Consider the following 12,516-nt stretch of genomic DNA (forward strand, 5'->3'; position numbering starts at 1 on the left):
CAAAGAAAAAATATTAAAAGAGCAAGGGAAAAACAACAAATAACACATAAGGGAATCCCCATAAGGTTAACAGCTGATCTTTCAGCAGAAACTCTGCAAGCCAGAAGGGAGTGGCAGGACATATTTAAAGTGATGAAGGAGAAAAACCTACAACCAAGATTACTCTACCCAGCAAGGATCTCATTCAGATTTGATGGAGAAATTAAAACCTTTACCGACAAGCAAAAGCTAAGAGAATGTAGCACCCCCAAACCAGCTTTACAACAAATGCTAAAGGAACTTCTCTAGGCAGGAAAGACAAGAGAAGGAAAAGACCTATAATAACAAACCCAAAACAGTTAAGAAAATGAGAATAGGAACATACATATTGATAATTCCCTTAAATGTAAATAGATAAAATGCTCCAACCAAAAGACATAGACTGGCTGAATGGATACAAAAGCAAGACCTGTATATATGCTGTCTACAAGAGACCAACTTCAGACCTAGGGACACATACAGACTAAAAGTGAAGGGATGGAAAAAGATATTCCATGCAAATGGAAATCAAAAGAAAGCTGGAGTAGCAATTCTCATATCAGACAAAATAGACTTTAAAATAAAGACTATTAGAGGAGACAAAGAAGGACACTACATAATGATCAAGGGATCGATCCAAGAAGAAGATATAACAATTGTAAATATTTATGCACCCAACATAGGAGCACCTCAATACATAAGGCAGAGGCTAACAGCCATAAAAGGGGAAATCGACAGTAACACAATCATAGTAGGGGACTTTAACACCCCACTTTCACCAATGGACAGATCATCCAAAATGAAAATAAATAAGGAAACACAAGCTTTACGTGATACATTAAACAAGATGGACTTAATTGATATTTATAGGACATTCCATCCAAAAACAACAGAATACACATTCTTCTCAAATGCTCATGGAACATTCTCCAGGATAGATCATACCTTGGGTCAAAAATCAAGCCTTAGTAAATTTAAGAAAATTGAAATTGTATCAAATATCTTTTCTGACCACGACGCTATGAGACTAGATATCCATTACAGGAAAAAAAATCTGTAAAAAATACAAACACATGGAGGCTAAACAATACACTACTTAATTACCAAGACATCACTGAAGAAATCAAAGAGGAAATAAGAAAATACTTAGAAACAAATGACAATGAAAACACGACGACCCAAAACCTATGAGATGCAGCAAAACCAGTTTTAAGAGGGAAGTTTATAGCAATACAATCCTACCTTATGAAACAAGAAACATCTCAAATAAACAACCTAACCTTACACCTAAAACAATTCGAGAAAGAAGAACAGAAAAAACCCAACGTTAGCAGAAGGAAAGAAATAATAAACATCAGAAATAAATAAAACAGAAATGAAGGAAACGATAGCAAAGATCAATAAAACTAAAAGCTGGTTCTTTGAGAAGATAAACAAAATTGATAAACCATTAGCCAGACTTATCAAGACAAAAAGGGAGAAGACCCAGTCAATAGAATTCTAAATGAAAAAGGAGAAGTAACAACTGACACTGAAAAATACAAAGGAACGTGAGAGATTACTACAAGTAACTATATGCCAATAAAATGGACAACCTGGACGAAATGGACAAATTCTTAGGAAAGCACAACTTTCCAAGATTGAACCAGGAAAAAATAGAAAATATGAACAGACCAATCACAAGCACTGAAATTGAAACTGTGATTAAAAATCTTCCAACAGTGCAGAAAGGAGAGCCTCTTCAATAAGTGGTGCTGGGAAAACTGGACAGGGACATGTAAAAGTATGAGATTAGATCACTCCCTAACACCATACACAAAAATAAGCTCAAAATGGATTAAAGACCTAAATGTAAGGCCAGAAACTATCAAACTCTTAGAGGAAAACATAGGCAGAACACTCTATGACATAAATCACAGCAAGATCCTTTTTGACTCACCTCCTAGAGAAATGGAAATCAAAACAAAAATAAACAAATGGGACCTAATGAAACTTCAAAGCTTTTGCACATCAAAGGAAACCATAAACAAGACCAAAGACAACCCTCAGAATGGGAAAAAATATTTGCAAATGAAGCAACTGACAAAAGATTAGTCTCCAAAATTTATAAGCAGCTCATGCAGCTCAATAACAAAAAAACAAACAACCCAATCCAAAAATGGGCAGAAGACCTAAATAGACATTTCTCCAAAGAAGATATACAGACGGCCAACAAACACATGAAAGAATGCTCAACATCATTAATCATTAGAGAAATGCAAATCAAAACTACAATGAGATATCATCTCACACCAGTCAGAATGGCCATCATCAAGAAATCTAGAAACAATAAATGCTGGAGAGGGTGTGGAGAAAAGGGAACACTCTTGCACTGCTGGTGGGAATGTGAATTGGTACAGCCACTATGGAGAACAGTATGGAGGTTCCTTAAAAAACTACAAATAGGGGCTTCCCTGGTGGCTCAGTGGTTGGGAATCTGCCAGCCGATGCGGGGGACGCAGGTTCGTGCCCCGGTCCAGGAGGTTCCCGCATGCCGCGGAGCGGCTGGGCCCGTGAGCCATGGCCGCTGAGCCTGAGCGTCCGGAGCCTGTGCTCCGCGGCGGGAGAGGCCACAGCAGTGAGAGGCCCGTGTACCGCAAAAAAATAAAAACTACAAATAGAACTACCATATGACCCAGCAATCCCACTACTGGGCATATACCCAGAGAAAACCATAATTCAAAAAGAGTCATGGACCAAAATGTTCATTGCAGCTCTATTTACAATAACCTGGAGATGGAAACAACCTAAGTGTCCATCATCGGATGAATGGATAAAGAAGATGTGGCACATATATACAATGGAATATTACTAGCCATAAAAAGAAACGAAATTGAGCTATTTGTAATGAGGTGGATAGACCTAGAGTCTGTCTTATAGAGTGAAGTAAGTCAGAAGGAGAAAGACAAATACCGTATGCTAACACATATATATGGAATCTAAGGAAAAAAATGTTATGAAGAACCTAGGGTAAAACAGGAATGAAGACACAAACCTACTTAAGAATGGACTTGAGTATATGGGGAGGGGGAAGGGTAAGCTGTGACAAAGCGAGAGAGAGGCATGGACATATATACACTACCAAACGTAAGGTAGATAGCTAGTGGGAAGCAGCCGCATAGCACAGGGAGATCAGCTCGGTGCTTTGTGACCGCCTAGAGGGGTGGGATAGGGAGGGTGGGAGGGAGGGAGACGCAAGAGGGAAGGGATATGGGAACAGATGTATATGTATAACTGATTCACTTTGTTATAAAGCAGAAACTAGCACACCATTGTGAAGCAATTATACTCCAATAAAGCTGTAAAAAAAAAAAAAAAAGACTACATGCTCCCAATGCAGGGGGCCCAGGTTCAATTCCCGCATGCATGCCACAACTAAGAGTTCCCATGCCGCAACTAAGACCCAGTGCAGCCTAAATAATTAATTAATTTTAAAAGAAACAGTGCTGCAATGAATAACTTTGAAATGTGTGCCAATTTAAAAAAATCAAATTTAGTTGTATTAAATGCAATAATAAGCTTATAGGAGGGTTCCAGCACTGTAGTAATCATTCATTGATAGTAATTAGTAATAACCTACTTCCACATCGGCTTCTTATTGAATATTGTTTTATTTGCCCAGATGTGAACCTCCCATCATCACTCAGATACACACTGTCTACTCAAGTGTTTACTATGGAGTTGCAATCCTCTTATAAACTCCACATTCCTTGCCACAATGATAGGTCTATGCTTAGGTACCTAATCCAAATTGGGTCCATCAAAGAACCTTGATTGAATGGCCTGGGTTTAGTAATCTGACTCAAACTGTGCCATTCAGGGCTCTTCTCTGGCTTCTAAACGTGAGACCTAGGAAGTGTGTTTTATTCTGATCACCAATCTCAGTGTGTGTGCTGCGGTGGAGGGGGGTGAGGGTTTCTCTCCACTCCTCCAAACAATGCTCCAGACTTTAGCTGGGTATCCAAACAATTCAACTCCATTTTGACATTATCTACTGGGAGATAGTATCAGATTCCACAGGTCATGGGTTCAGTTCCACAAGAATGGCCCCCCTTACTTCAGATGTCAATCACAAGTAGTAGGTCCCCAAGTTACCTACAACTTCTGTCCAGTTTAGCCAAAAGCCAAAGGTTCCCATGAGGGCCCTCAGGTTTTATTAACTTGCTAGAGCAGCTCACAGAACTCAGAGAAACATTTTACTTACTAGATCACAGTTTTATCATAAAAAGAATATAACTCAGGAATAGCCAGAAGGATGACAGGGCAATATGGGGGGAAAGGACATGGACCTACTATGCTCTCCCTCTGAGCATAGCACCCACCCCAAACCTTTGCATGTTCACAAGCCTGGAAGCTCTCGGAACCTCCTATTATTGGGATTTTTATGGAGGCTTCGTCATGAAGGCATAATCAATCATTAACTCTATTTTTAGGCCTTCTCACTCCTTAAGAGCATGGGAAGTGGGGCTGAAAATTCCAAGCTTCTAATCATGGCTTGGTCTTTCCTGCAACCAGCCCCTATCCAAGAGCTATCCAGAGCTGCCTCATTAGAATAAAAGATGCTCCTATCACCCAGGAAATTACAAAGGTTTTAGGAGCACTGTCAGGAACCAGGGTCAAAGACCAAATATTAGAACAAAAATGCCTCAAGAGCTCTCATCACTTAGGAAATTACAAGAGTTTCAGGAGCTCTGTGCCAGGAACTGGGGGCAGAACCAATATTTATTTTCCATTACCTCACAAGGGGGAAGCTCAATTCATCCCCAGTGGAGTGTGTGAGACATGATTCTGGGAGTAGCCATGTTCTCAGGCATAGTATAAGGGGACAAGTTGAGAAAAGGAAACCCACCCATAAAGAGATGCAAAACTAGAGAAGAAGGAAGAAGTTCCTGGTGGTGTTATCTTCTGAGACAAGCCATATCTATGCCTTTCCTGCTATTTTGTTACATGGAACAATAAATTTCTCTTTTATTCTAAAAAATAAAAAGGAAATTAGGTGAATTAAGGCATTATATGAAAAATAGAATTAGCCAACAAAAAAGCTCATACTAGAGTCAGAACCTACTTTGATTCTTAACTCTATTGTTTTCTCTCAGTTCATCTAGTTTTTCAAACAGAGGAGTTCACTGCACCTGGGACACAGTAGGTGCTCAATAAATGAGAGCTGTTTGAACAGATGAATGAGTAAACAATAGATGCATCATTATTTCTTTTCAGTGATTATTTTCTCAACAATCTAAACAAGTAGATTATAATTCAATCTGAAATTAGAATATGTTTCCTAAATCCAAGAGTCCCTGAATTTCAAATTGGTTCCCACATAACTGCTAAAACATTGTTTCATCATTTGTTTACTAAATTCGTAAAGAAAGACTCAATGTCCTGGACTGGCAAATTTTAAAGGAAGAGGGAAAATATTCTCTCTAATTGGTGTTCTTGTGTGGCTATAGAACATTTAAAATCTACCCATTGCAAATCAACAAGAATTTTATCTGCATGTTACTAAACAACAGTAGATACCACAAATGTACTTTATGAAACCACTTTGCAAGTAGGGCAAACTTGTTCCATTCATCAAGGGATGCTTGCTCTTATTTACTAAAAACTCAAAAAGAGGCATTCTGTTTGCAAAACCTTTTGCTACAATTCAGCAAAGATATTAATCGTTAAGATAAGTTACATATCTTGAGATCTTTCATCTTAAGTACAAACCTACTGAGTGAAGAGCCCAATGAAGAGCGATAACAAACAAATTACTTAAATGGAAAAAATATATATAACAAACTATTAACTATGTATAGGCAGTAACTAAGGGTGAAAAGATAACTCTAAAGAATATCCTAGGGCTGAGGAGAGTGCTCAAGGAAGGAACAAACATGTCAGGGGCTCCCTCCGCATGGCTAGAATTCAGTTTCTTCTGAGATGTGGATTTAGCTCATTGGATAATGGAGAAATTTGCTGGGTTTCCTAAGCCAAAGCTGGTCCATAGTCCAGGCAAGCGGGAAACACTCCTTCAGGCTGCATGTGGGGAGAGACTACCAGATAGGCATGCAAAGGGAGCTGGGCATCAGGAGCCCACTGAGTGGTATTAAGCCTGGCATGTGTGGTGTCCACATTGGGAGAACAATAGGAAACAACCCTCCAGGGTGCAAGTGGACTGAGGCTGGCAGTTGGGTGAGCAGAGGGAGTCAGGGCATCAGGAGCCCATCTATGAGCAGTGCAGTGTGAGGCCTGGGGTGCACAGTGTTCACACTCTGTGGGCTGTAACAAGGTGGTCACTGGGCCTGGGCTGGGACTGCAGGCTCACCAAGGGATTACCAGCTCCTGGATGCCCAGTGAGACAGAGCATCACTGAAGTCCCCACACGTGCACCCCTGGTAATTGTGAATTTGGAGCAAGGTGAGGCAAACCGAAGCACATCAAAACAAGAAGAGAAGCCCTTTCTCCTGCAATGTCCCTCCAGCACCCCTGTTTTAAAACGTAGGTCTATTATTATTCAGGTATGGTAAGGCCAAGTCAGGAGACAATTGCCATTGAAAAGATAGTTTGTTACTCACAGTTCCCAAGAGGAGAGAGCAGGCCATGCCACGTAGGGCCACACGGAAGCATCAGAGTCAGTCAGGAGGCAGAGTGAGTGAGGGGAAAACATGGGCAACAGCCTTTATTGTGGTTTTCATGGGAAGGAATGGGAGAGGTAGGGTAAACAGGCTTAGGATTGAGTAATTTTAGTGAGCTCCAGGGTGTAGGGCCTGCTCCTAGTTGTCTGATAACTGGCCCCATTATAATTAGTGCAAGGGAACAGTGGCCCATAGTGTGAGAGCCCAATGAAAGAGTGGTGGAGGGGTATGGGCTCTGGATTGTTTAGTGTGCATCTGAAAGCTGCGCTTGCAGGCAGGCCTTTGCTGTCTCTAGGAACTGGCTTCTAGGCAGTCCCTCCAGGGTCAGCAAGGCCCCAAATGTCAAACCATCAGAAATATATGGTTAATACGGCCCCCTACTGACAAAATGTGTTTACTGCAAAGGAAAAATTCTTCATTACCATAGAGTAAGTAATGAAGGGTGGATTTGCAACTGAGATGCATTCATTACTAACCAGCACAACTATACAGAGATTGATCATCCTGTTTGAAGATTTTCAACCAGTTGAGTTCAGCTCTGATTGTTTATTTTTTATTTCATTTATTTTTCTCAGTGATAATATCATCTTTGGAAAATGGATCTCTCCTTGCTTTGTACCCTGTTAATAGTCATTTTGGCTTTTTCCCCAGTGTCTCTTTTATTCAAATAATCAATTTAAACTAATCATGGATATTTAAGTCTTTTGCCAGAGGCTGGTCCAGGGAAGGGCAGGTCTAAGCTATGTTGACCTGAAACAGACTTCCAGATTTTTCTCCAGAAAAGATGGGTTTATTCCAAATCAGCAGGGAATTGCAATTCTGGGTCTGCAACCATAGTGAGCTACATGCAGGTTCACCCACTGCAAGGGAAGAAGAATACTTTTATAGAGGGAAAAGGAAGTTGGGAGGGTTATAAGAAGCAAAGAGTCCATGGTTTTTCATTGGCTGAGTCCTTGCCAGGAAAGGAGTCTTTCTTATAAATGCTGGGCTTGGCTATCGCTGCAGAGCATGTGAGCACCCCCTCCTGGTTTCCCAACTCTATTTAACTCAGGTTGCTGTTTAATCATTTTTTATAGCAAATTTAGGTAAGCTAAACCAAAAGGAGAAGGTTGCTAGGGCTTCTGGGGATGAACATGTTCTATGTCTCTTCATCGCACCTGAACTAGAAAATGCAGCTCTGTTGCAACTGGGATCCATCTTGTGACCAGCCGAAGGGCAATGCCGATACCAAGGAAGATAGAACCAAGAGAACAGCTAGGAAGGAAGCCCTGATTTTACCACACCTAGAAACTGACTTGTTCCTGAATTTCCTGTTATGGTAGATAATAAATATCCTTATGATGCAAAACTGTTTGAGCCAAGGTTTTCTGTCACTTGAAAAATATCGTAACTGATACAAGTTCTCATTATACCTTATTCATACTTCTGCTATATTACTTATTGCCCTTCATCACAACTATTTATTCTGAGTTTATCTTCCCAACTAGACTACTGTCTCCTTCCCTTGAGTTTGTCTTAATTATCTTAAGCTTTCTAGTTCCTAACAATGCCTGACACAGGGAAGTTACTAAGTAAATATTTGTTGACTCTGTGACTGGTTCTGCCTGTTGCATCCTGATTTCAAGGATTTGGGGCATTTATATGAAACATAGTTTGTATTCGTAAGCTTAAAGTGTAAAGGAAACTATAGTACATTGCAATTGATACTCCAAAAAACAAACACATTTGAGAGTAACCAAATGAAACATCCATACCAGAATAAGCCAAATTCTGTGGTGATCATTTGTGGCTTTACTCATGCTTTCTTCCTGTCACTTGGACTCTAGAACATTTTTTTAAACTTTACTTTTGGAACTAATTTTAGATATACAGATGAATCGCAAAATAGTACAGAGCTCCTATTTGCCCTTTACTCACTTTCCTCTAATATTAACATCTTATCTTATATAGCTATAATACATTTGTTAAAACCAAAAACTTAACACTGGTACAACACAACTCACTAAAGTTCAGACTTTATCCAGAGTTCCCCAGTTTTTCCACTAATGTCCTCTTTCTGTTTCAGGATCCAATTCAGGATACCACACTGCATTTAGTTATCATGACTCCTTATTTCCCATCCGTGATGGTTTCTTGGTCTTTTATGACATTTAACACTTTTGAAGAGTATTGGTCAGGTATTCTGTAAAATGTCCCTCAAATTTTGTTTATCTAGAGCTTTTTCCATTTTTTTCTTTCTTCTTTTCTGATGTCTGAAGCTTTCTAAAAATTCTTTTGTAGTAATAATAATGCCTTATTTTAGGATATTTTATGCTTTGCAGACCAACGTCACTACATTTCTTTGGTGATTCTCATCTCCACCTGGAGAAGTGACTCAGAAAGAACATTTCTCCCCATACATGGGAAAGCACTTATGGAAAGATGCTGTAAGGAGGAGGCTGAAAGCACCAAAGCACCTGTAGAAATGAAGCCTGTGAGACAGGCTAGGACTTGGGACCTGGGACCCTTTGCTGCAGTGCTTATGATCTCGGGTGGCCACAGCCTGCAGCGGCTTGAAGCAGGATTTCAGTTCCCAGCCACAAATTGAAGTCAGGTCGCAGCAGTGAGAGCGTTGAATCCTAGCCACTAGACCACCAGGGAAGAGTGGCCAGTGACAAGGCCCTGGCCTGTCAGCTGTGTAGAGATGAATTTCCACATAGAGTCAGAAAGTAGTAAAACAAGTGTTATGAGGAAGAAAAAGAGTACATATGTGTGGATAGACACACAGGCGGGCTCAGAGAGAGAATCACACCCTCACGGTAGTCTGAATCTCCTTTATGGGGCATTTCTTCCAGGTTTCCTTTGGCCAATCATCTTGCTTTGCCTGGTTCTGAGTCCGTATATGGTATATCTCAGGGTCCTCCCATGCGCACATCTCATAGCCACGATGGATTCTAGCGAAGAGGCCTATGGGTAGGTTGGCATCACTTACTGTGGGGTGGTGCCCCCTCCCTTTTGACCTCCGAGGAGCCTCTCTACGCATGTGTAGTCAGGGAGGTCTCCTTGACTTCGAGAATGAGGAATATGTGGTCTTTTACCTCTTATCTGGGCAGGGCTCAGCTCTTCTCTAGCTCCTCAACTTGGAGTATCTGTCCACAGAGGTCAAACTCCGGCTCCTCAGCCTGGGGCCCATCTATCTCCTGCCTCACTTACACCTGGACAAATGTCTAGTCTAGTCCAAGCAACAGAATACAAAGAAACTATAAGGGACTAAAAATAACTGTGTGCATGCGCAGTTGGGGCAAAGTATGAACAACAAGATGCAAAAGAACCAAAAACCCAGCTGCCACTTCTGAGGTGTCAGGAGCAAAAGCAGGGTACTGTGCACGATCCCTGCACACAGCACCACCAAGGGGGTGGCAGGCCACCCACGCCACCCCTTCCACCTGCACACGGGTCCGCCCCTACCCTCACCCCATTTAAGGGATTAGCTTGCCCCAGCTCAGGGAGCAAGCAAGGGAGCCTACTACTTGTTTTCACTCCCTCGTGCTGCAGCACCAGTCCCAATAAAGCCTTGTCTGAATTTCTTGTCTGGCCTCATCAATTTCTATTGATTAAAGAGTCCGAGAACCCAGGTCGGTAACACCTGGACATGAGGTCAGTGAACTGGACCAGGTCTGAAGGGAGCTTGGCTTGAACTTGTGAGTTACCCTAAGAGGGTCAGATTCCTTACCTCCATGGGTGTAAGTGGTTTATAAAATATCTTCCAGTACTAAAATCCTCTATTATCTATGCATTTCATTTCTCCTGCTAACATTGCACTCTATTGACACTAATCATTAACAGCTATTAATAAAACCCAAAAGTTGCCTTTCAGAGATAGTGTTCTACTGTACTTTCTTCTTTCTTAGACAAAGGGAGCAAAGTGAAACCTTGCTCTCTGGGCAAGGCTCTTTTCAAAAGGCTGATAGGGTATATTGGCAACAACTTATCCCTTCAGCCTAAGTTACTTCTCAATGAATTAACCTCTTGGGAGACACATTCCTTGTTTCAGAAAAACCAAGGTTCGTTAGTGACAGCAGCAGACATGAATTCGCCAGGAACGTACTATTTTCAGACTGAAGTACAGCTGCAGAACTCAGCCAGGTGTGGGGGTGATAATGGCATACCAGAAACATAGTGGAGGAGAACAAAATGAAAAATGAAAGGCTAGGGAGTGGGGAGGAAGGTAGAGGGAGAAGTACAAGAGGATAAGGACAAGCAAAAAGAAGTTTATCCATTTATGAGTATTTATTGGGTACTCTTTATGTTCCAAGCTCTGTGATAGATTCTGGAGATATGCAGAACAAAATGGATATGGACATGTTTTGGGGGAGTTCATACTCAAGAAATGGACAAGAAGGGTAAGGGAGGGATAAATTAGGAGTTTAGGATTAGCAGATACAAACTACTATATATAAAATAAATAAACAACAAGGTCCTACTGTATAGCACAGGAAACTATATTCAATATCCTGTAATAGGAGTTTGCTCTCGGCTTCCGCTGGGCTGGCCACGGGGGACGGCGCCTTGGCTGGGGACCGCAAGAACCAGGCGGGGTCCGACCCCGGGGTCAGCGAGGAGGATGAGGGCGACAAGGACGTGGCAGCGGCTCTGGCCGCCTCCTGGGACGTGGCGAGCCCTGCCTAGGCTTGGCAGGACTTCCAGGCACGACTCTGGGACGAGGCCAAGTTCATCCCCAGGAAAAATGCAAAGCTGAGGAAGCCCTCAGTGACCTCAGACTTCAGCGTGAAACAGAAGTGGGAGATCTACAGTGACAATAAAGAAACTCAGAAAGAAGTTGATTTTCAAATGAAAACTCTCATCGTAGATGGAGAGCTAACAGCCCTGCAGCACTGGGATACGGCTGGGCAGGAGAGATTCAGAAGTATTGCTAAGTCTTACTTCAGAAGAGCAGATGGTGTTTTGCTGCTGTATGATGTTACATGTCAGAAAAGCTTTCTCAATGTATGAGAATGGGAAGATACCGTTGAGGTAGATGAAAGGCTCTTGGTGCTGCAGCCAGGAGTCAGTGCTGTGCCTCTGAAGTGGGAGAGCCAACTTCAGGACACGGGTCCACAAGAGACCTCCCAGCTCCACATAATATCAAGCGGCAAAAATCTCCCAGAGATCTCCATCTCAACACCAGCACCCAGCTTCAGTCAACGACCAGCAAGCTACAGTGCTGGTCACCCTATGCCAAGCAACTAGCAAGGCAGGAACACAACCCCACCCATTAGCAGAGAGGCTGCCTAAAAACATAATAAGGCCACAGGCACCCCAAAACACACCACCAGACGTGGACCTGTCCACCAGAAAGACAAGATCGAGCCTCAACCACCAGAACACAGGCACTAGTCCCCCCCACCAGGAAGCCTACACAACTTACTGAAACAACCTTAGCCACTGGGGACAGACACTAAAAACAACGGGAACTACGAATCTGCAGCCTGCAAAAAGGAGACCCCAGACACAGTAACATAAGCAAAATGAGAAGACAGAAAAACACACAGCAGGTGAAGGAGCAAGATAAAAACCTACCAGACCTAACAAATGAAGAGGTAATAGGCAGTCTACCTGAAAAAGAATTCAGAATAATGATAGTAAAGATGATCCAAGATTCTATTTCCAAGATCCAAAATTTGGAAATAGAATAGACAAAATTCAAGAAGCAGTTAACAAAGCCCTAGAAGAACTAAAGATGAATCAAGCATCGATTAAAAACACAATAAATGAAATGAAAAATACTCTAGATGGGATCAATAGCAGAATAACTGAGGCAGAAGAACGGATAAGTGAGGTGGAAGATAAAATAGTGGAAATA

Source organism: Mesoplodon bidens, assembly GCF_964165515.1.
Source record: "Mesoplodon bidens genome assembly, chromosome: 6".
Taxonomy (NCBI): Eukaryota; Metazoa; Chordata; class Mammalia; order Artiodactyla; family Ziphiidae; genus Mesoplodon; species Mesoplodon bidens.